The 22,628-nt window shown below is 43.0% G+C and overlaps 1 pseudogene; it reads right to left on the reverse strand.

Moving 5' to 3' along the window:
* Positions 1 to 13,508: 13,508 nt before the first annotated feature.
* Positions 13,509 to 16,147, reverse strand: LOC147959523 (uncharacterized; annotated as a pseudogene).
* Positions 16,148 to 22,628: the final 6,481 nt, after the last annotated feature.

Raw genomic sequence — 22,628 nt, forward strand, 5'->3', positions numbered from 1 at the left:
CCTATAGGGCGCGGTCAGCGAGAGTTCATTATTGGGGACAGACAGACTGGCAAAACAGCAGTAGCCACAGATACAATTCTCAATCAAAAAGGGCAAGGTGTAATATGTGTTTATGTAGCTATCGGTCAAAGAGCATCCTCCGTAGCTCAAGTAGTAACTACTTTCCATGAGGAGGGGGCCATGGAATACACTATTGTAGTAGCTGAAATGGCGGATTCACCTGCTACATTACAATACCTCGCTCCTTATACGGGAGCAGCCCTGGCTGAGTATTTTATGTACCGCGAACGGCATACTTTAATAATTTATGATGATCTCTCCAAACAGGCACAAGCTTATCGCCAAATGTCCCTTCTATTAAGAAGACCTCCCGGACGTGAGGCTTATCCAGGGGATGTTTTTTATTTGCATTCACGCCTTTTAGAAAGAGCCGCTAAATTAAATTCTCTTTTAGGCGAAGGAAGTATGACCGCTTTACCAATAGTTGAGACTCAATCTGGAGACGTTTCCGCATATATTCCTACTAATGTAATCTCCATTACAGATGGACAAATATTCTTATCTGCGGATCTATTCAATGCCGGAATTCGACCCGCTATTAATGTGGGTATTTCTGTTTCCAGAGTAGGATCCGCGGCTCAAATTAAAGCCATGAAACAAGTAGCTGGCAAATCCAAATTGGAACTAGCTCAATTCGCAGAGTGACAAGCCTATTATTCGCCTCTGCTCTCGATAAAACAAGTCAGAATCAATTGGCAAGGGGTCGACGATTCAGGGAATTGCTTAAACAATCCCAGGCAAATCCTCTCCCAGTGGAAGAGCAGATAGCTACTATTTCTACCGGAACAAGAGGATATCTTGATTCGTTAGAAATTGAACAGGTAAAGAAATAGTTCAATCACCCCAGAATCGTCGAAATCCCCTCGAAATGGAGAGCGGCGCAAGTCTCACACTCTTTCTCTCACTCTCTATCCTCTGTCTTTCAGATTTTCCCCTCGTAGCTGATACAGTGAAATATTATTATGTAAGGGAGCTGATCCACAGGATTCAATGGTGAATTCTGATTTCCCCACAGACTGAACCAAAGGAGAAGAATAGAATAATTCACTGGTGCAGGCGAAGCAGCAAACCTTCGTAGAAAAGGGAGAGGGTATACCTAGAAATGATGAAATCAACCAGCACTGCCTTGCTAATTGAATAAAGGAAGATGCCGACTACTTTCTGAACAGAACAATGAGAGTCCCGAACAATGGGAGAATGGAGCTTCCCGTCTATGAACTAATCGCTAGACTATATCGTATCGAGCTCAAAGGTTTGTGCAACTTATCTATCAAGCCACACTTCTTTACTTCGAGATAGCGCATTCCACACTTCTTTACTTCGCTATAGAAGTAGGATCCCAGCCCACAATACAATCAGTAGTTTACTTAACTGATATAAAGAGTTTCCCCTGCCTGCCCCTACTATCAATTGATAATACATAAATGATCCGGGGCTAGTTTTGGGTAGCCGGGCCCACTAGAATTCAAGTGCTTCTTATCGATTCAATACGCCCTTAACGGATCCCCGTGCTTTATCTCCATTGGGTGGAGCAAGACCCTTGTCCTATCTTTTCTTTACAGAGCAATAGAAATGAAGGTTGCCCCTCGCTGCACTGACCAATGATATCTCAGAAGAGAGAAATACTTCTATAACTTGCCAATGATATCTAGTGGGCACTACGAACTCCAGGCATACTGTACTTGACCACCCTACTTTGCTTTGTCCCTATTAGGCGAAATCAATACTTACTTTCAATTGGTAGAGAGGAAGAAGAGAACTGACACTAGTAATAGGTTGATGACTTCTCTTAACAGAACTGACACTAGTAATAGGTTGATGACTTCTCTGACTTAATAGCTGGCCGACTTCTCTTCATGGATCACCGTTCTATATAGTTAGGCGCAGCATCGCGTTTAACCACCTATCCCTATTCCCTCAATCGATACCGTCCAACTATCCTTTTATTGGGACAGCAGCATACTTCTCGTTAGGGACAATAGTTCCTATACTTAAAATAACCTCTGTGCGCAATCACTGTTTGACACATCATTCTTTCAGCTTTTCGTTCTTGACGACTCTGTTTGACGGAGCCTGACCTTGAACTAGCTTTTTGCAACACAAACCACTATCTTTACTTTCCTTTAGCAATAGTATCTAACTATCAATTCATAAGAGTCAAACGGGTGGGTCCATCCCATCTATCGACAGGTCCTGATACCGGATCTGGGAAACAAGCAATACTCGCCGCAATTCCTTAATGAAAAACAGACCTATCTTCTCTTGAAAGACTGTCCTTTCCTCGCTTGTTATTGTGATATCAATGAAAGAAAGCTGGATACTGACTTCTTCCCAAGAGCTCTATCAGCCCTGAATTCCTTAGCCATACGACTCTTCCTTAGTTTCCTAATGCTGGTGGCCCTAGCTAGTGGTGAGACGGGGCATATACTATTCTCGGTCTTATAACGAAGAGGTTGCCTAGTTTGAACAGAACACTGTACTTGATCTCTCGTCCTATCACAAACAAGTCTCTTCCCCCGAGTCCTAGTAGACTAGTCCAAGTAGTCCGGGACAATAGCGTCCCGTCTCTTCGCTGACCCCTGGCACACAATCACTATAAGACAAAGCAAGACAAACCTCTCTTATCCTTCTCGGCTAGAAGTTACAAGTTTCCTGTTCCAGTTTCGACTTGAGGGAAGTGCCTGAAATCGATTCAATTCTTATCTCCGATTTCGAACTCCGGCTGGATTCTTATGACCAAGAGCTATTTTATTGGTCAGAAGAATGGAAGGACAACGAGAAGATGGTTCGGTTGCTCCTGCTGGAATATTCCATTTATTTAATACTCCGACTCGCGTAACCCCGAATGGCAATGTTGTTATTGCGGTTGGTCAGATCAATAAGACAACAAGGGAGTCAGAATATTCTGATAATAGCAAACAGGGCTTTGGAATCTATGGAAGGAGCCTTCAATGCTTCTCCAGTGTCAACCATTAGTCGATAACAGAATGAAATGCCACAATTAAGTTGAAAAAGAGAGTCATTAAAAAGAGGCATGCTTGAAAAAGAGTACAGATAATATGTTATGGATGTGAGGAGCCTCACCCAGTACTTTTCTTACTAAACTAAAAAACTCTACTCTCCTTTCACAGCCAACCCACCCATTGCTTTTTCGAGCTCGATAAAAAGGAAAGTTCATGTGCCAATCCTTACCATTGGTAACTGTAATTACCAAGCCTAATCTTTCACTGAATACCGAGTAAAGCAAGCAAGAAAGAGGGAAGGAGCAGCTGTTTTCGAGCTAGGCTCGATCCCTTTTTCATCCACTTCTCGCTATTTGTAATTCTACTTGAATTAGTTCTTCCTAAGTTTAGTGAGGTGAGTACTGCATCCATAACTAGAGGACTTGCTTTTCTGCTTGGCTCCCAGGGGAAGTTGGATTGGATAAGAGGAATTGAAGCGCAAGGAAGGCAGTCGGTATTCAAACAACTATTCAGAGTTCCCAACTCTGGGTAAAGGAAATCTGTACTTGACGACTGAACCAAATCCTTTGCCTTTATTTATTCTATTATTTTGATATAGATCAGCTGAAAACAAAACAAAAATACTACTACGTTGGGACAATGACCCACCTTTCTCTACTCAACCTGTCATCTTCTCTCCTCGCTCCCTGGGACAAATAAGACTATTTATTAAGTGATAAACAAGAGAAACTAGTGATATTATCTAAGCTTCTGGCCATGTCTGATTGGCATTCAAGTCTGCCTTCCATTGCTTGAAAAGGCCTAGCACCGTAAGTAGCAATTGGCTATGTCCAAACTCAAACGTCGTATTTTATCTAAGCACAGGAGTCGTAATAAGGAAAGAAGACATAAGAATGGGAAGTATCCGCTAGTTATAACGTAGTATAAAGAGAGCTATTTCATGGATCTTGGTCACAATAAAAAGAATCCAATAATGATCTATCAACTAAATGAGTTTATTATATAATCACGTATCTTCAAGGTTGTTAAGATGATTTAGTAGATGTGTCGGTATCGTTTTCATCTGCCGTTGGGAGTGACTGCTTTGCTAATCTATCCTTTTATCCTTCTTTTCGGAGACAAGCACATATTACCGTAACCTAGTGATTAATATATCCTGTTGGTACTACTTCGTCGAGCAATCAATCCTTTTTCCATTCTTGTTCTGAAGTTGTCAGCTTCCTCCGATGGCACCACTTGTACTCTCTGTCGGAATCTGTAGACATAGTTTCTGGGCGTCTTTAAAAACTGATCGACATAGTTGTCACACACAAACCTGCGCAACGGCTTTGGAGTAAAAGAATCTCCTGCCCGGTCACACACATCATCTCGAGCGCGGAATCTACTACTCTAACAAGATACTCGGCTCGGGTAAATCATGCTTTCGTTATGCGAGGAAAGTGAAAGGAAAGAGGGAAAGGGAGACACTGGGCAATCTGGAATCGATGAAATCACTGTTTTTTCACCTTGTAATATGTCCAGTTACATTCCAAAGATGAATCAGACCAGGAGATAGATAAGCGCTATGGCGGACACATGAAATAAGAATTTGAAAAGTAATGATCAACTTTATGGATCCATAGGTAGATTCACTTGTGAAGCTATGGGATGGGACAAGATTCAAAAGTACCAAAAGTAAGTTAAGTGGGACGCTGAGTTCATTGCTGCGATCGAGGGTCCAAAGCCAGCCAATTTGATGACCGCGTAGGAATGGGTTCCGAATGCTCACAATAATGTAGTTGGAAATGAAAAAAGGCTCCTAAATTGATACCTAATAATAGCTTAGCAGCTCCTTCGTTTTACTAAAGAGCCAAGTTCGGACAAGCAACTCGGAAGGAGGAATGTGTTGAGATGCCTATGCCTAAGAGAGATAAGCGGAGGACGTATGATAGCCGAGAGGATGTCGGTAAACGACGGAGTTTAAGGAGTTGTTTTTGAATTCGGCATGGCATATTTCATTTTTTTAATGAGAACGTCGTCTCCTTGCTTACCCGCCTAGCCAATGGAAGGAATTAATTACCTTGGTCAGTCAGCGAAAGAAATAATATCACCAGTTCATCATCCCAATCCTTCCTATTAGTTTAATTAATTAATTCAGCCCCAGAGTGTTGGCAATCAAGGGCCAAGAAAGAATACCAAGTCTATCCTATCTCGCCACGGTCGAAAGCACAATCCCTTTCTCTTCCTATACCGAAATCGTCGTTTCATTCCTCCGCAACTTCTATCGCGGACATGATCCAATCTACCTTGCAAGACAGATTAAGATATAACTTAAGGCTTTCCCAAGCTGGCGCATAACCTCTGGTAGAGGCATTCACCTAGAGACAGAGAAGTGGGAAACCACGGATGAAAAGAATACCGAGGTCTTTGATAGCAAACTTCTACGCGAGCTTTCTAACTAAAAGGAATCTCTTATTCATATGGCATAAAATGGAAAAACTTGATGGAGATTTCTTCTCCATTTCCATGGTACAGTCCCTTTGCATGCTACAGTTCCATTACTTACTACCTGAATTTGCTATATACGAAATTCTGACATCTACGGTACTTGTCGTCTACTTCTGGTGGAAGCAATTCCAAAGGTGAAGATAATACTGAGCCGAATAGTAATGAGCGGAATGCAAAATCTAGCAAAGGTAAGAAGGGTCAAGGAAGAATAGCAGTGACTTATAAAAGGAAAGCACCGAATAAAAGGAAGGAGATCCGTCTTTATTTTTTGCATGTGGTCAATGCGTTTGCTGATTGATAACTGTCTAATCTTAAGATGGTTTTGTGGCACGTTACAAACATACATATACAGTAGAAATATAGTTGTGTTGAGTTAGGTTGAAGAATTTTTACCTTCTTTTTGAAATGAGATATAGTGCTTTCTTTGTTCGGTAGGAGATTTTGCACTTTCATATTCTAGTTCCTCATTTGAGCGTTCTTTTGCTCTGTTGGTGGGGCATAAACTCATAAATAGTGTGTGTTTTTTCTTTAAAGAATAGTAAAAGTATGCATTCAAGTAGTAGCTTTTTCTAAATAGTCGAGTAGGGCTGGCAACAAGGACTAGGAAGATACGGGCTAGTTTGTTTTTTTAGGGGATTTATTTATGCAAGATATGCACGTGAGTAGGTCAGTATATGCGTATTTGCCAATAGAGGAAAACACGTAGTAAGTAGGCTTGCTTTTTCGTAGGGATAGGTAGCTTGACAAGGGATGCCTGGGATAGCACATAGGAAAAATATAGAAGGAAAGGCGGCGGGAAAGTAGCCATGGTCAAGGTAAACAAGTACTAGGTCTTTTCTTTCCGAAGCAAGTCAAGGACAACTAGGTCAGTCTGGGGGGCAATCCTCTAGATCGATACTTCTCTTCCACAGACTAAACCAATTAATAAACAATTTACAGAGTATTCTTGCATTCCTATCTGGTCTGCATCTCTCCTATCGAAACTATAATATAACCTTAATGGAAGGGCCCTGGTTCTGCCTTGCCAAACCGACAAATCCAGAAATTGTAGATGAATTCATCGGGCTTAACGTGTGATTTCGTTATAAGTGAACAGGCGTCGTCGTCCAGCCGTGTCGAGTTGGGATTAGAGGAGAGAGCTCGAATGGATAGGTCCAGTGAGGCGGGTGTGGAGCATGAAGGATTAAGAAGGTCCTCTTTATTTCCGGAATCAACAAGAAAGACTTAGTAGCCCAAATAAAGTAACCCTTTCCCCTCCCGAGTCTATCGTATCCATAGTTTCAGTGGGTATCGAACTGCGAAGCGAGGAAGCTATTTCAATTGAACGGGCTTACTATCTTACTTGGTTCTTTTGTAGAACAACCTTGGTATGAAGCTAGACGATTCAAACTATATAAGCATAAGCAATTCAAACTAGACATTTCGACCTTCATCCCACCCGAGAAATAATAAGCAAAGAGCTCGTAAGTCGGGCATAGAGAAAGCGACTCCTTGTTGGTGTAAGATAGGTGTTGGTCCGATTCACCTATGTCAGTTCGAACCTGACGAGTCGTTCGTTCGTGTGGAGAATCTCTCTCCTTTTCTTCTAAGTCTTGCTTCATTAAGTTACTTGCCCTCTCAGCCTCATAATAATAATCAATATTCAAATACTTTACGCTAAATTCTGTATAGCAATCAATGTATGAGGGCATAGAGAACCTTAAGAGGATAGGAAAGTCTATTTATTTGAGACCAGTGAGGTCAGAAATTCAAGCATTCGTGTCAAGACTATAAGGCGCTATCAGGCCATACCTCAAAAGGCTCGCTACCTTCTCTAGATACTTGATTGGAAGAGAGGGTAGATGTAAGAGAGTTAAAGCACTTCGCTGGAAGAAGGGTATAATGGAAAGTCAATCAATATTTCATCCGGAACTAAATAGGTCATTTACGAATCAACGGTTTATCAATCAAATACATCAGCATTCCAAAATACTACCCGCTAACGCCCTCACTCTTTGACTTAGAGGTCTTAGCCCCACCTTTACTTATATCTTAGACTTATACTCTTCCTTACTTCCCTTCTCTGGCCATGTGGTTGAGGATATTTGAAAAAAAGAAGAAATTGACAATACCTACTATCGATGCCTAAGAGTAGGTCTTTACCAGCTTGCCTAATAAGAGTAGTTTAATACCGGCTTACTTGTACAAGCTTATACTATAAGAGTGAGTACGCTACCTTCTTGATTATTATCATCAGAAAGATATTTTGAAACCATCCTGGTGTCATTTACTTTCATAAAGCAAATCTTAGTAAATAAATGTGGGTGATCCTACTTAGAATAAGACTTATATTGTGGTGTTAGGTACTAATATAACTCCACTTTATGCGTATAGGAATGCGGCTGCTTAGAATGCTAAACAGGCCTGGACAGAAGAAGTAGACGAAAGACCTCCAGGCTGTGTCGTCATTCTCAATCCTGAAAAGAGAGTGCACATCCTGAGGAAGGCGCGTCATGCAAAGGTTCCCATTTTTTTCCTTAGTTGACCCCGTGTTTCTATCGGATCCTAAGCTTCATCGGGACAAGCGCATAAACCATCCCATCCCGGAAGAGGGGACAGAGCAGCTCAGCGGGCTAATCAGTGACCTCATCTACCCAAAGACTTTATTTCTGCTGTACTTTCTTAAGCAATAGGAATCAGAATTTCGTAGGTAGAGGGGGCCAAGGTGCCAGAAACATGGATTTCATGGAAACAAGGTAATCCGTAGTTGGTAGCAGATGTTCCGCGGGATCAGATATCCTCCGTCTTGTCTCTGCATTCGAGGAATGCTTGTAGCTGTGCTAGGCGTGAGAAGAACTCTACAATACGATTTCTACGATTGGTACCAGATTGGAATTCATTCTCGGAACTCTCCTCTAGAGAATGGCCTGGCTAAAGAGAGTGATAGATCCATCGTGTCGTGTGGAAACTAAAGCTAGGCGCCGCTATTCGTCCTCAGCCGTATTCTCATTCTGGGAAAAGGTATGGCTCGTTCTGGGAAACGATCAGTAGTAGTGGTGGATGGCAGGTATGGAAGTATCCCGGCAAGTTCCTATCTGAGATTACCACCGGCCCTGCCCTGAGCTGACTTCTTTGCTAGTAGTGAAGTGCGTTTTCACTTAGCTGGAAAAGTCCATAATCCGATTTGACCTCGGGAGCCTGTCCACGGATCTGATCAAAGTATGATTCCCTAGTGCCAAAAGTCCTAAAGCCTATGGCGCCAAGCATGGGGAGTCCGCGGAGAAGAAAAACTCTATTTCTCTATGGGCCAAAACTAGTGTTTTTTTGGATTTCTAGTCTAGTTTAAGTGCAAGGCTAGAGAGTTCTCTTCCAGTATTCTTAGCTGACTGTCCGCTTGCTTGACTCGAACAAATAGCTTTTGTTTCCACAAGGCAGATCCCATTCCTCGAATGCAAAGGACAAGAAAGACGGATTCTGGCCGGAAGGAAGGGTTCTCGTATTGGTTCTTCTGGTGCGCTACTTCCTTGTGCTGTGCTAGATTGGAATTGGTATCGGAATCCTGGTTGGTAGAAGGAAGCTCGGGTATTGCTTATTGTTGAAAGCACTCGTTTGTTCCGGCTCGTGGGTTGAAAGCACTCGTTTGTTCCGGCTCGTGATGTGTCTGACGCATGCATAGAATCAAGATCTATTGAGACTAGGATGTTTGTTTCTTCTTCGAAACAAGAGATACGCTCTGGCTTATTTGCATTCGACCGGAGAACCTCACTTATCAACTGCCCTGGATTGGATCTACTTACGATTTGAGAAACTGGCTCCAGAACCCCTGTTTTTGATGCAGAATCGGTGGTTCCTTCTCTTTTTCGTGATTTCATCCATAAATCAATGGAAAGAGCACTTTATTCAGTGAATTGACACATTCCTGATGCTTTTACAGTAGCAGCAGTCTCGGTAGCAGAAGTAGATCAGAGTGTAGATACTAGGATCATATCACCACTATTGACTATTTCAATTCATTCACATCTGCTCGTATCAATCAAAGTTTCCTATCAAGCAATCCCAGCAGCAATCAAGTTGGCACCCACTATATAAGATGCACTATTTCCTGATCTTGTCCCAAACCCAACTCGGCACTTTTAGACCTGGCCTGGATCCCTCCCTTCTCCGACAATATATGCAACCTTAAAGAAAAGAGACCACTCTCAGAACGACCCTTCGGAAAGCCCCACAACAAGCTATCCCAGAAGAAATTGTATAACTTGGCCAAAGTATTCACTTCCAGTTCCCTTTGCAATAAGATCACAGTAGATACTGTTTAGAAGGCTCACTCTCTCGTCTACAAAAAATAGATGTGTGCTTACTTCTTGGAGATTGACTCCTGCCGGTAAGTGCACACCCTCAGTAGTATCTCTATAGACTTTATAGAGTATTTCCAATTGATAAATGATTTGTTCTTTAAGAACATCTTTGGATATATCAGTTACTTGTGTTTCAACATTAATAGCATTTATGTGATGGATCATCCGGCCAGCCCTAATGGCGACAAGAATAGCTATCGACAATGACAAACCCAATGATACAATATACTAAAATATAATCGTTTCCATAAAAATCTGCCATCATTTTTTGAGTCATACTTGTCCCTTAGCGGACTCACTCTTGTCTTGCTTCATCTAAGGAGTGATAAGTGCCAGGAGTCTGCCTCTAGCATCAATACATGTCCTAGTTACGAACAAAGAAGCGGTGCTGTCTCCTTAGCGTTAGCGGCCTTATGCCTATTTCAGTATACGCCCGTGTCAATATGTCTAGACTTACCTATACCCATGCTTCCTTCTTCTTTGACTAGCTTGCTTCCCCTATCAAATAGAACGGGAATGACTGCGTGCTTGGCCATCGTTAGTAAGCCCGCGTAGGGTAGGACCATCATCGAGCAAATGTTCCTTCAAAGGCGCGGAGTGTGCTATGGCAGATTTTCATCCCGCAAGAGGATGCGCCTAACTAAAACGCCGAAAGGCAGTGCAGCCCAATCCGTTGCTTTGCTTGTTGGGTCCACTTTTTGAAAGTTTCTTTGTTCGTAACATTAGTAGTTACTCACTGCATTAGTAGTTACTCACTGGGTGGGTGCACCAACGGCTTTCTAGGAATTTGAGTTGCTCAATACGGACGGAAAGATTCTTTCGTGAAATAAAAGAACGGCAGCGGCAGGTTGATGAGGGAAAGGAAACCAGATCTTTTTTCTGTGGTATGGCCTGGGTGGCCTAAGCGAAATCCCGAGATATGAAGGAGCCGATCAATCTACCCGCCCGAGGTAAGCTTGCTCCTCACTTGAGTTGAAGCTGCCTCCGCTCCCTGCCGTCATACGGATTGATTCACTTTATCTTGACATACGCTACGCATATATTTGCTAGAGATATCAATCGAAATAGGAGCTTTCTGAAAATAGAAATCGATATATCCATGGTATTGAATGGACAAGAATTGAATGGGATTGTGGCACCCAGTGATACACTACGCAATGTTACGAACAAAGAAATGATCAAGAATTTCATTATGGCATGGCGCTATAGGCCATCGATTCGGTTATAGGAGTAGACGCGGGCAATGGCAAAGAGGAACATTTGGATGGACGACCTCCAAGACACGAGTCACTACTTTAGAACTACGTTATTCCCTGGCGTCAGGTACACATCCGGGGTTGAAGAAGGGACGCATATCAAATAAATGCGATCTAGATCCCTTTAACAGATTAGCAGCATCTTCGCATTCCGAGCTGAGACTATTATGATTACCTACCGAATTGGAGGAATCAAAGATCCTTACTTGAGGAACTTAACTGGCACTCTACTGATTGGACTTTACCGACTTCAGAAACCAGACAAGATTCTATACCGAGCTGACCTATCAACCAGACGGACTTGAACAACTGACCTGTCTGCTATTGTTATTGCCGGGCCTCCAGACCATACCAATTCACCGAGTTAGAAACCGGACCAGAGCTATTAACCGACTTGACGTGCTTTCCTGACTGACAGACCGGACAGACCAATCCAACGAACTGACTTTGCTAGCTTATCGAGCCGAGGAGACAAGACGGATCCATATAAGGATACCAGCAACCTGAAGAGAAGAACCCCAGTTTATTAGAGAGATCCGTTCTATTTCACTAGTTGGGTTTCTGTCTCGGCCTGGCATCTTTGGACAAGAATAATAAGTATAAGTAGCAGCTTCCTATTCCTTAGTACTTTCTTGTAGTGTAGTTTCTCAAACCAGTGCTTTTCCTGGAATGGATAGAATTCCTCAACTCTAGGAAAACCTGGTATGACAAATTCCGTATAATATGCAAAATTACGTTTCCGTATAAAATAAATAAGTAGACTAGCTCTGGACCAGAAATCGAAACCCTGGAAACAAAAGACAGGACAGGTATGAATCACTAAACCTGAGAGCTTCCTTCTCTTCTCCGCTTTGCTCTGTTACTCCTTTTGCAGATGGTTGGTCACCACTCTTAGGCTTTTTGTTCTCTGCTTGTGGTGGGTCTCCAATCTTGATCCGGTGCTGACTTAATAGGGAAACCTACCCAGAAAATGCCCCCTTTTCCGGTCCGGTTAACAAAGCCTGTAAACCAAGAGCGGAACGAAGAGCTAAAACGTCACCTTTACCCTTATCCTATTTCTTTCTTACTTGTAAACCAGACCGCGTCATTCCTTTTTTCTTTCTTTGGTAAGGAAGGGACGGCTATTCCCACAGGTTGATCTTGATAAAATGTGCAACGGTAAGCAACTAATAATCTCGATGCAGGACTGCCGTTCCCACAGGTTCCTCCTCCAAAACCTTCTTAGGCGAAAAAGACTGGAAGGGCTTATTCCCACTGCTGATTACTGAGAACCTTCTACCGGGAAAGATTTCCTTCTATGCCTAGTGGTTTTTGAATTGGAAATGGGAAAGGCAGAGAGAATTTACTCAAATTCCACTATGCTATGTATACAATGATCGGGTTGCGTCTGGTATGATCGGGGTGCTTTATCTAAACTAGGCAGGATAACTTGGCTAACTTTCCTACTCTGATAGCATCTCTGAACGGCAGGTACCCTCAACCGCCGTAACGAAGGAATGAATCTATTAAGTGGGAAAGAGCCCTCGTGGCAGCTATATCCGCGAGGATTCCAAGTGTTCTAATTCATCTCGTTACAGACCCACATCAAACATGCAACTGCTTGTCGCATACTCCTGCTACTCCGACCTACGCTTCTCACATCGCATCCTTGGTCCTTAAACGACGGTATATTCTTTTTTCCGGGTTCTATGAGCGTAAATGGAGACACTTCCCCCTTCTTCGACATATGAATATGCCTCGCCTCGAAGATAAAGAAATCCTGAGTAAGGAAAGAGATTCTCCACACGAACGAACGACCCGTCAGGTTCGAACTGAATTAGGTTGGACCAGGACCCACCTATCTCCACCAAGAAGGAATCGCTTTGGTTACGCAGTTCAGTTGGCGGTAAAAGCCAACCTAATCTGTGGGCCGGTAGGCCAGCCAACTAACTCTTCAAATGAAGAACTTATTTCCCCACACCTATCTCTATGAAACTTCCTTCATAGTTAGGAGAGGTTTTTTTTAGCTTTTTGTCTCTTTTACCGCAGGAAGTTCTCCAAAAGTATGAAAGGCCGGAGGGCTTTGTACCAACCATTCTAGTGTGGTTGGATTCTGTTCAACAGCCCAAGGACTTTCCGCACATTTTTGGTTCTTTCCACTGCTTGAAGTGATTGCGACAACTACAAAGAAACGACGAATCCCAACTACGGATATATAAGAACCGAAACTGCTCAGAGCATTCCATCCGGCGTAAGCATCTGGATAATCTGGAATGCGACGTGGCATACCCGAAAGCCCTAAGAAATGCATGGGAAAGAAGGTCAGATTAACCCCGAAAAAAGTGATCCAAAAATGGATTTGGCCTAAAGTTTCAGGATATGTCCGACCAAAGATTTTACCCACCCAATAGTAAAATCCAGCAAATAAAGCAAAAACGGCTCCCATAGAAAGTACATAATGGAAATGTGCAACCACATAATAAGTATCATGTAGAGCAATGTCTAGCCCAGAGTTTGCTAGAACTATTCCAGTGAGCCCTCCTATGGTGAACAAAAAGATGAACCCTACAGCAAATAACATGGGTGTTTTGTATTGTATCGAACCTCCCCACATGGTAGCGATCCAACTAAAGATTTTGATTCCTGTGGGCACAGCTATGATCATGGTAGCTGCGGTGAAGTAGGCACGCGTATCATCGTCTAAGCCCACAGTAAACATATGATGAGCCCAAACTAGAAATCCAAGAACACCTATACTTATCATGGCATAAACCATGCCTAGATACCCGAAGACCGGTTTTCTTGAAAAGGTCGATACGATATGACTAATAATACCAAATCCAGGCAGAATGAGAATATACACCTCTGGATGACCGAAGAACCAAAAGAGATGCTAGTATAATATTGGGTCTCCCCCTCCTGCAGGATCAAAAAAGGTTGTATTAAAGTTTCGATCGGTTAATAACATTGTAATTGCCCCCGCCAGTACCGGAAGTGATAATAAAAGTAGGAATGCTGTCACTAGAACGGACCACACAAAAAGTGGTAATCTATGCATAGTCATTCCAGGTCCACGCATGTTGAAGATAGTTGTTATAAAATTGATAGAACCTAAAATTGATGAAATACCTGATAGATGAAGACTAAAAATTTCTAAATCAACTGCTCCTCCAGAATGGCTGGTAATACCACTTAAGGGCGGATAGACTGTCCACCCAGTGCCGCTGCCCACTTCTACTAAGGCTGAGCTTAATAGGAGCAAGAGACTTGGTGGCAACAACCAGAATGATATATTATTTAATCGTGGAAATGCCATGTCAGGTGCACCTATCAGAATCGGAACAAACCAATTACCAAATCCACCTATCATCGCTGGCATAACCATAAAAAAGATCATTAAAAAAGCATGAGCCGTTATTAAAACATTATAAAGTTGATGATTCCCACCAAGAATTTGATCGCCGGGTTGGGCTAATTCCATACGAATCAGTACGGAGAAGCATGTGCCCATCACTCCTGCAATGGCACCGAAGATGAAATAGAGAGTCCCAATATCCTTGTGGTTAGTAGAGAAGAGCCATCGAACCATATTTGTCATTTTTGATTTGAGAAATGAAAACTTTCCTTATCAAAGAGGGGCCGGGGGGCTGGAAGAGGAAAGAATCAGAATTACTGAGCTACCCCGCTCTTTTTTTTTCTAATTCCCTTCTAAGATCCTCCGACTTAAACAAGTCGAGAGCATGCTAGTGCTCAGCTCTTTCGAGACTTGCGTTGCTCTTGGGGATTTCTTCCCACCGGATCCTCTGTTCCACTTCCAGGCACCTCCTTGCGGAGCTTTCCGCCTCAAGGAGATCCCGGTTGTGGGAAACAACATTTCGAAAGAAAACGGATCCTCCCTCATTCTCCCGCAGATCTTGATAAGACGCTTGGAGAACAGTGAAAGAATCAGTTGCGTGAATATGGTCCAGATAGGAACGAAGCGCTTCATCGACCAAGTAGGGCTCGATCGGTAGATAAGGCCCTACTCTTTGATAAAGCGCCACAAATTCCTGAATGACATCTTGTCGCATAGAAGAGAGCTTTTCTTCCATTAGGAAGAGCTTAAGCCGCCCAAGTATGTCTTCCAGGGGGTATTGTGATTAAGCTCGTTCTGAATGAACGTAACCCATCCCGGATCCTGCTCGTAAAGACTCAGATAGAAGTTTAGCCCTGCTAAATGAGCTAGAGCCTGGGGGTCTTGAATCTCCGCGGGAGATTGATCAGAAAGGAGGAGCTGACGAAGCACGAACTAAAAAGATTGAAAATTGGTATTAGGCAGAATATAAAATGACAAAGGAATAAAAATATAAAAATCGAAAGTAATATCAAATTTTATATTAAGGGAAACTTAATACATAAGAAAAAATAGAAAGTAGTAAAGCGGGTAGTGGAGAAGAGCCATCGAACCATATTTGTCATTTTTGATTTGAGAAATGAAAACTTTCCTTATCGAAGAGGGGCCAGGGGGCTGGAAGAGAAGAACTTGAATACTAAACGCTGGAAGAGAAGAACCTTAATACTAAACCAAGTTTCGGGAACTTCTTGGTGACTTGATTGGTTCCCTTCCCCCAATTTGCAAAGGATGATTCCCGTGAAGGTGATCTCGATCACCATTCTATGATATTTCTGGATGCTTTTGAGAAGCTTTTCCTTTTACCTAATGCCGGCTACTGACAACTTACTTCATGCTATTACTAACACTTATGACTGAGCCGCACTTGCTTTCCAAAAGAAATTGAAACTATCATGCCTGAGACTAGCCAATAGAAGAAAGAGCCACAAGCAAGCCATAGCAGCATCCTTTTTCTTCGCTTTCTTCAACAATGCGAATCTACCTCACTCCTCATCATAACTCAAATACAAATTCGAGTTCCAAATTGATATTTCCTCACGTAAGCAATAAAATGTGAAACCAATATTCATCATGAAACTTCAGACACTGATGATTGTGAGGTTCTGGAAGAGAGACGACGTAGGCTGAAAAAAAGTAAACAGAAAACCACCCCTTAAACTCATTTGCTCAACATTCTTTCCATAGTAACTAGAAAAGTGGAGAAAATCAAATAAGGGGAGGTCCCGGTGAATACAAATCAATTGGAAACCTCACCCCGCATTCATGTCTCTAACAAGGCTGTCTAAGCTAAGCGGCCGTGGACCCATGGACCCGGGGAATCTGAACCATTAGGTAGAGTTTCAGCTGAAAGAAAACCAGGTCAATCTTCCGATCGCGAGTCTTTACAAGCTTGAAACAACTTAAGCACAGGCGGGAGTCACCCCTTTTAAAGTAAGTATTTATGCGGCGCTGAACTAACGAGCGGATACCTAACCTTCGAAGGAGAAGAAAAGATGGATGTATCTTTCATTCATATCGATCAGATGTGCTTTGCTCAGGACTCCCATTTTACCATTGCTTAAGCCATATTACATAAAGCATAGTGAGTGATACGCAATGCTGGTACCACCATGTTTTTTTCCTCACTCTGTGTAGCCACACTCGTTTGTCCATTTCTACTTATTATTTATGTGAAATAGTATCCGTTGATTGTAGAAGCACTGGCGTTCAGGGATTGCAAAATCCATAATATCAAGAAGCGGTAGGAACCTGGCTAACTTCGATGCGGATAACGCGCTGTAGAAGAAAGTGGATCAACCAAAGTAGACCTTGATCGAAAGGCACCACAAGGCGAACCAATAGAGTGTGGTGTAAGAGGTGAAGCAGAATAGGAATTGGAACTGCTTGAACTAGAAAGGGCTTCCGCTACCGCGCTACCTCGGGAGCTCCGGAAACGGTATACTCGCTTCACTCATCTGTAATGGTATCCTTGAAAGCTAGCTAAAGTGGGTTCTAGACAAAGTTCTCCTAAGCAGGGCGGAAGGAAAAACAAGAGCAGTATAGCTCTACATTACGCTTTGGGGGCCTCGTCTTACTCACTCACCTTCTACTAATCGGACCGTGACAAAACAACCAGCCCAGCAATAGGCAAGGACTGGCTGAAATCCCTTTCCGGATCCAGTCTATCCGTATCTGCTGTCCCTTCCGCTTTCTGTGTTGATGGATCTCGGTCAGATAGTTCCGGTATTGCGAAGGAGGGCAACGCATTGGGATCGTCCAATCCCTTCTGATCGGTTGTCATATTGAATTGCAAATTCTCGTATAGTAAGAGTTCCTTCGGTTTCCTACCTAGCACATTCTCTGTTGTCTACGCCAATATTTGACCTGCGAGTAGAGTGTGGCTGGCTACATACGGGGGAACTCAACCTACCTTTCGAAGGGTAGACCTTTACAGATGAGTGAAACGAGGATTTAGGTATATAAGGAGATGACCCGCCAAGCGAGCCAGCCTGATACCGACTTTCATTGATAGGCCATGAAACATAGAGAATGGGAACTTGTTCGCACGTACCTCGACCGCAGGTCTGAGAATGACGAGTGTGCTTTCGCCCACAGCTTCTGTTGCTTAACCGGCTCGTGGTGTTTATGGTCCTTACCCGGTACAGCCGCTAATTCGGCATTTGGTACTGTCACCATTTCTCGAAAGGGAAAAAACATACTTAACAATTCGATTGGCAGGACCAAGGGATAGATCGATTGCAATATAAGTATCATACAAATAGAAATAGACATGAGTACATGAATAAGGAAACGCAAAAGACACAGAGTAGGGCTAGTCAGAAGCGTCAATGCAGACGCCAATGGGTAATCAGATCCATTCCACTCCACTTCTTCAGATAGCAGTCGATCCTGGATCGTCCTCGCTTCCAAACTCCGTAAATGAATGAAACTCCTTCCCCGGTCCATTGCTCGGGTGTGATACAAATACTTCTTTGAAGTTGTAGGATGTGGGTCATCGATCTTCCTATCGGTCCAGAGGTTATGCGCCAGCTTGGGAAAGCAAAAGTAAGATTTGTTTGTGATATCACGATCGGAACTCACATGTAACTCTTCTTCTTGAGTAGGGGGAAAAGGACACCTATCACGCAGTCATGCCTTGAACGCAGTAAATAAATTAATAAGCTTCGAATAATAGCTACACGAGTCTCCAATAGCGTCTTAAGCGTTGGTTTTCTTTGCTGGCATCGTAATGGATTGGTGGTTTCAAGAAGCTAGGGAGTAGTACGCAGATTTGAATCCTTTTTTCTATTTTACTACTTTTTTTCGATCGACAAGGACGGCAAGAGGTTCTTTTCCCTAGTTCCTATATATCTAAAGCCTTACCGAGATGTCACGCAAGAACAAGAAGAAAGAGCCCGCCCCTGTTCTGTGGCGGATAGGCTGAGATGGAATTAGAGGGAGGAATGAACTTCAACTTTTCACCTTCCCCCGATCCCCCTTTACCCCCTTCCTGACCTTAGTAAATAGAAAGGCTAGGAATCAGTCTTCTCCTATGCCTACACTACTAAAACCAAAGACCTACTTGAACGACAACAGATGCGGATGAACTCGCTTAGCTGCTCGCTCGGTGAAAGGCTTTGCTGGAAGAAAGTGGAAGACGAGGAACGTATCTCTCATCTTCCTTCTCACCTGGCAGAGGACGGGGATGAACTCCAAGGCCACAGGTCTGGAAAAAGAGCGAACTTTCTGATTACTGCAAAAAGGAAATCAAACCAGTTGGGTGATTCTTTAAAGAGCCTAAATCGAATCTGTACTATTGGTACAGAGCCATAAAGAATGGTCGTAACCATAGATCCATCATCTTCGAGGAGGAGGAAACATAAGTCCAATACGCGTTATGGAAGACTAGGGATTGCTAATCCGTCCACGCGGGAAGCCTTCTCCCTCTCAGGCTCAAGAGTCAAGATAGCCCGCCCTAAACAAGAAGCTGCTTATTCTTTCAAGGATAAAGCTAACCAAAACAAGCTACGGATTGAGCGTACACACTTGGTAATTATTTCCTGCTACATCTGATGAATTCCACAATAACTGTGATAGAATACTACTACAAGATCATAACTAATTAATAAGGCCGTGTTCTAGCTTAAACTTACCAAGCTCTCTATCTGATATCATAGATACGGGAAGAGGATTCTCTAAAACTACAGAGTCTGTGTCCGTATAGAGGCAGTCATCCCGTGACACAAATTGGTCCATATATATACGGGCGTAACTCGTAATGCATGCTGATATCTAAGGACACGTGTTCACCGGCGGTTTCCATCCATCGCTCTCATTGTATACGTCCTCTTTATAAGTGATTAAATTATACTCTCCCAGTTCGAGTACATCGATCACTTTACCCTTTTTCTTATGCATAAACACTTGACTTGTAACCTTAGAGCAAAGGACAGCCTTAGTGCTTTCGGTCTTTATACCCAAACGACCGTACACACTGTTCATGCTCAACTTGTGTATATAGCTTTTGGCTCCTAATTGTTTATCTCTAGCATCTAATCTCCTTGCATACATATCATCTATGAATTCCGCAAATGGACTATCAATAGGCTCAAACAAGTACCCACAGCACGGCGTAACATCATACCCTAATTTGACAGCATGCTTTAATTCTTCACTAAAGTAACACCCATACATGTACCCAACTCCGAATTTCAGAGCCTTCCCATCAAGGTCTCTAAATGGGAGAAAAGGACGCTTTACATGCTTAGGTATATACACCAACGCTTGTATAAAGCCAAAAAAATCGTCCAATTTCTTGTTACAGAAATTGTCATGCCACACCCCCTTCCCGCCGGGCATTTTACATGTTTTCATTATATACGGATATAACGAATTGGCATCGTAATAATACAAATTCTCCCCGTAAGGCTTGTACACATCTACATGCCAACCATAGTATGCCCGCCTAATGAATGCGTCTTCTTCCTTAGTTGGAATGTACAACTTCCATCTCTTATCGTCATGATACCTCATTCGCCATATGGTAAAGGCCATAGCCGCAATGGTAGTTTTATCAACTATGTCAACTTTGTAGTACTCAAAAAAGATCTGTTGCGCCCTGACCATGATATGACCTAAAAGCTCGACGTCATGTTTCAAATACTTGAGATAATCCACTGCATTTTCGACAATCGTTTCAAGGGTGACGTTTGTGTGATGGATCGTACGCTTACTCACCATCACACAAACGTCCCTAAACCTCAGTAAGCCTTTCTAGATGATGCATTTCCCTTCTTATCTATCGATGTATTCATCTGAGGCCACAGGCAGGTATATATCTACGAGTGGTTTATATAAAGGATGGTCCTGATAAGAATGCTGTTCGGAAAAGGCGAAACAAGTTGTGTTGACTGAGGCTCAGAATACGTTCTTGCACCACTCCTTTCAAACACACATACCCTTTCTTCTCACAAATGTGAAATTCCGGAACTCTGTGTGTAATTGTTGCAACAACGATAGGGACTCTGCCGAGGGCTCCCCGGTAGGTTCTAGTCTCTCTTTATACTGCGATTGGAGCAAGGCGTAATGGGCTGTGTGGTATGTTGATCAAGGAGGTGCTGCATTGGCTGTAGCTGCAAGAGGTCTTGAGACAGAAATTATGCCATTATTGCTTCTTTCATTTAAAAGCTTGAGTCGGTTCTATCTAGCTAAGTTATTCAATAAAGTAGATCGAAGTGTGTGATGCTTGTGAGTTTGGCAACTACTATATACGATATTTATAACAATACTTGATACTCAATTTATGACTTCCTCTACCTAGACCCACACCTACTTTGAATTTAACTTAACGGAGCGGCGGATCCAATAAAAAGGGACTACATTCCAATCCTACTTACCAGAATAAATAGTTGTATGGCATTCGAACCCCACCTTCATGGTTGTATTCTAATTAGCTGGAAATGTATGACCTAAGCTTCTCAACAGGCATTCACTCAACAGAGCACTTAATGAGTTTTCTAATGGCTTGAAAGACTACTATGTTTCTTTTAAGCTTAGTTGCAAAAGAAAAAGCAAAGGGGAATGCGGGTCCATTTTGTAACGCTTACGGTGATAAAGAAAAGTAACTCCCATCCGCGTGAGAGGCATCGCTACCGGGCCGGGCCTCGATTCCTTTCCTTGTCTCCATTCTGATTGATTCGCTTCTTCGCGCAAGCACTTGGTTCGCCCCTTACTATAACCATCCCACTCAATCTTTTACATCGATGTTTCGTACTCTCTCGACCAGGTCATCATAAGAAAATACTGCCAAATCTTTCCGAAATGAGAGAAGGAGGGAAGGCGCGCTACAACTAACTGCTGAAAAACGCAAGATTAGCGCTAAGAAGCAACCCTAGTTTAAGTACTAGCGTCCCACCCCAACGTTCTTGTACTTCAAAATACTCTCCCCCGCTTGCTGCTCGCCTCAGCCAGACGTGGCTTATGTAGTGGTCGGCATTCCTACGTGCTCCGACTGATCCCCACTGGAGATTATATGAGGGGTCTTGGAAACTGTCGTGACGCTTTGGTGACGAAGGTCACCGGGGTGACTATGGAAGGATTCCGTGGTAGTCTCTGACTCCCTCCAACTCAATCAATATCAAGAACATGTCGTGAGCATGGGGTTTGGTTAGGCTTGGTTGAGTTTGTAAGAAAAGATAGTAGGTTGAGGGGCTTCATTGATTAGTAAACCTACGGTGCTGGTAAGGTCGGGACCGTGGTCATCCGTCTCCGCTTTGCCGGCCAATAAGATCACTGAGATTGACCAGCCAGCTGGGTAGGTTTGGCTATTCCTTTTATTAAGGTCAATGGCCAGCTGATATTCTTTCCCATAACTCGGCAAGGAGAAGGATGAACCCTGGTGCTACACTACAGCAGAAGCTTTGGCAGTTTACCATGGCTTGATGTTCTAGTTGTCATGCTAAAGCCGTTGATAGCTACTTCGCTTGACGAGCTAAGTAGAAAGACTTTGTGGATGAATCCACAACTGATGGTGGTTTAGGTTGATCTGATCCCTAGAAGGAAGAGTTTTGGGCTTAAGGCATAATTGCTCTATTGCGGCTACCCTGGCTATGTCATCCGATGCTGTTCACAAAGCGGCTCTTACTATAGAACCGGCTCTCTCCGAGTTGAAATCGAACCCAGCCCCGGGTTTCCGTCCATCAATCCAGAGCTCAAGACAACCACGATACTTAAATCGCTCAAATAGCCACCTTAGACGGACACAGCCATTAGAAGAAGAAACTGAAACTCGATGGAGTACCCTAAACCAGAGATCCTCGACAAAGAAAGTCTTGATTCGAGGAACGAAATATCAATAGAGGAATGAAAACCGCAGGGTATGAAATTTGGGTAGGGTTGGCAGGGAAAGTCCAACTGAAACATTCTTTGATTACCTTTTTTCTCCAACTGGCTCAGAGATTGCATTTGCCCTTAAAACCGGTAACCTCCTTTTAATCCTTCGTTTAGACCCTATCTATTGGTATTGGCATTGGCTCGAGAGCAAGGACCTTATTTGATCGCTTAGAACTTGATGGAGGGAAACTCACTCGCTCGAGATATGCTTAAGCTAGCTCAGGAAGAGTACTAATTTTATATGCCTTAAAGAGGGGATTCAAAGAGTAGCCTTTTACTAGGGCTT

Source organism: Triticum urartu, chromosome 7A, assembly GCF_056163025.1.
Source record: "Triticum urartu cultivar PI428250 chromosome 7A, HENAU_Tu73, whole genome shotgun sequence".
NCBI classification, from domain to species: Eukaryota; Viridiplantae; Streptophyta; class Magnoliopsida; order Poales; family Poaceae; genus Triticum; species Triticum urartu.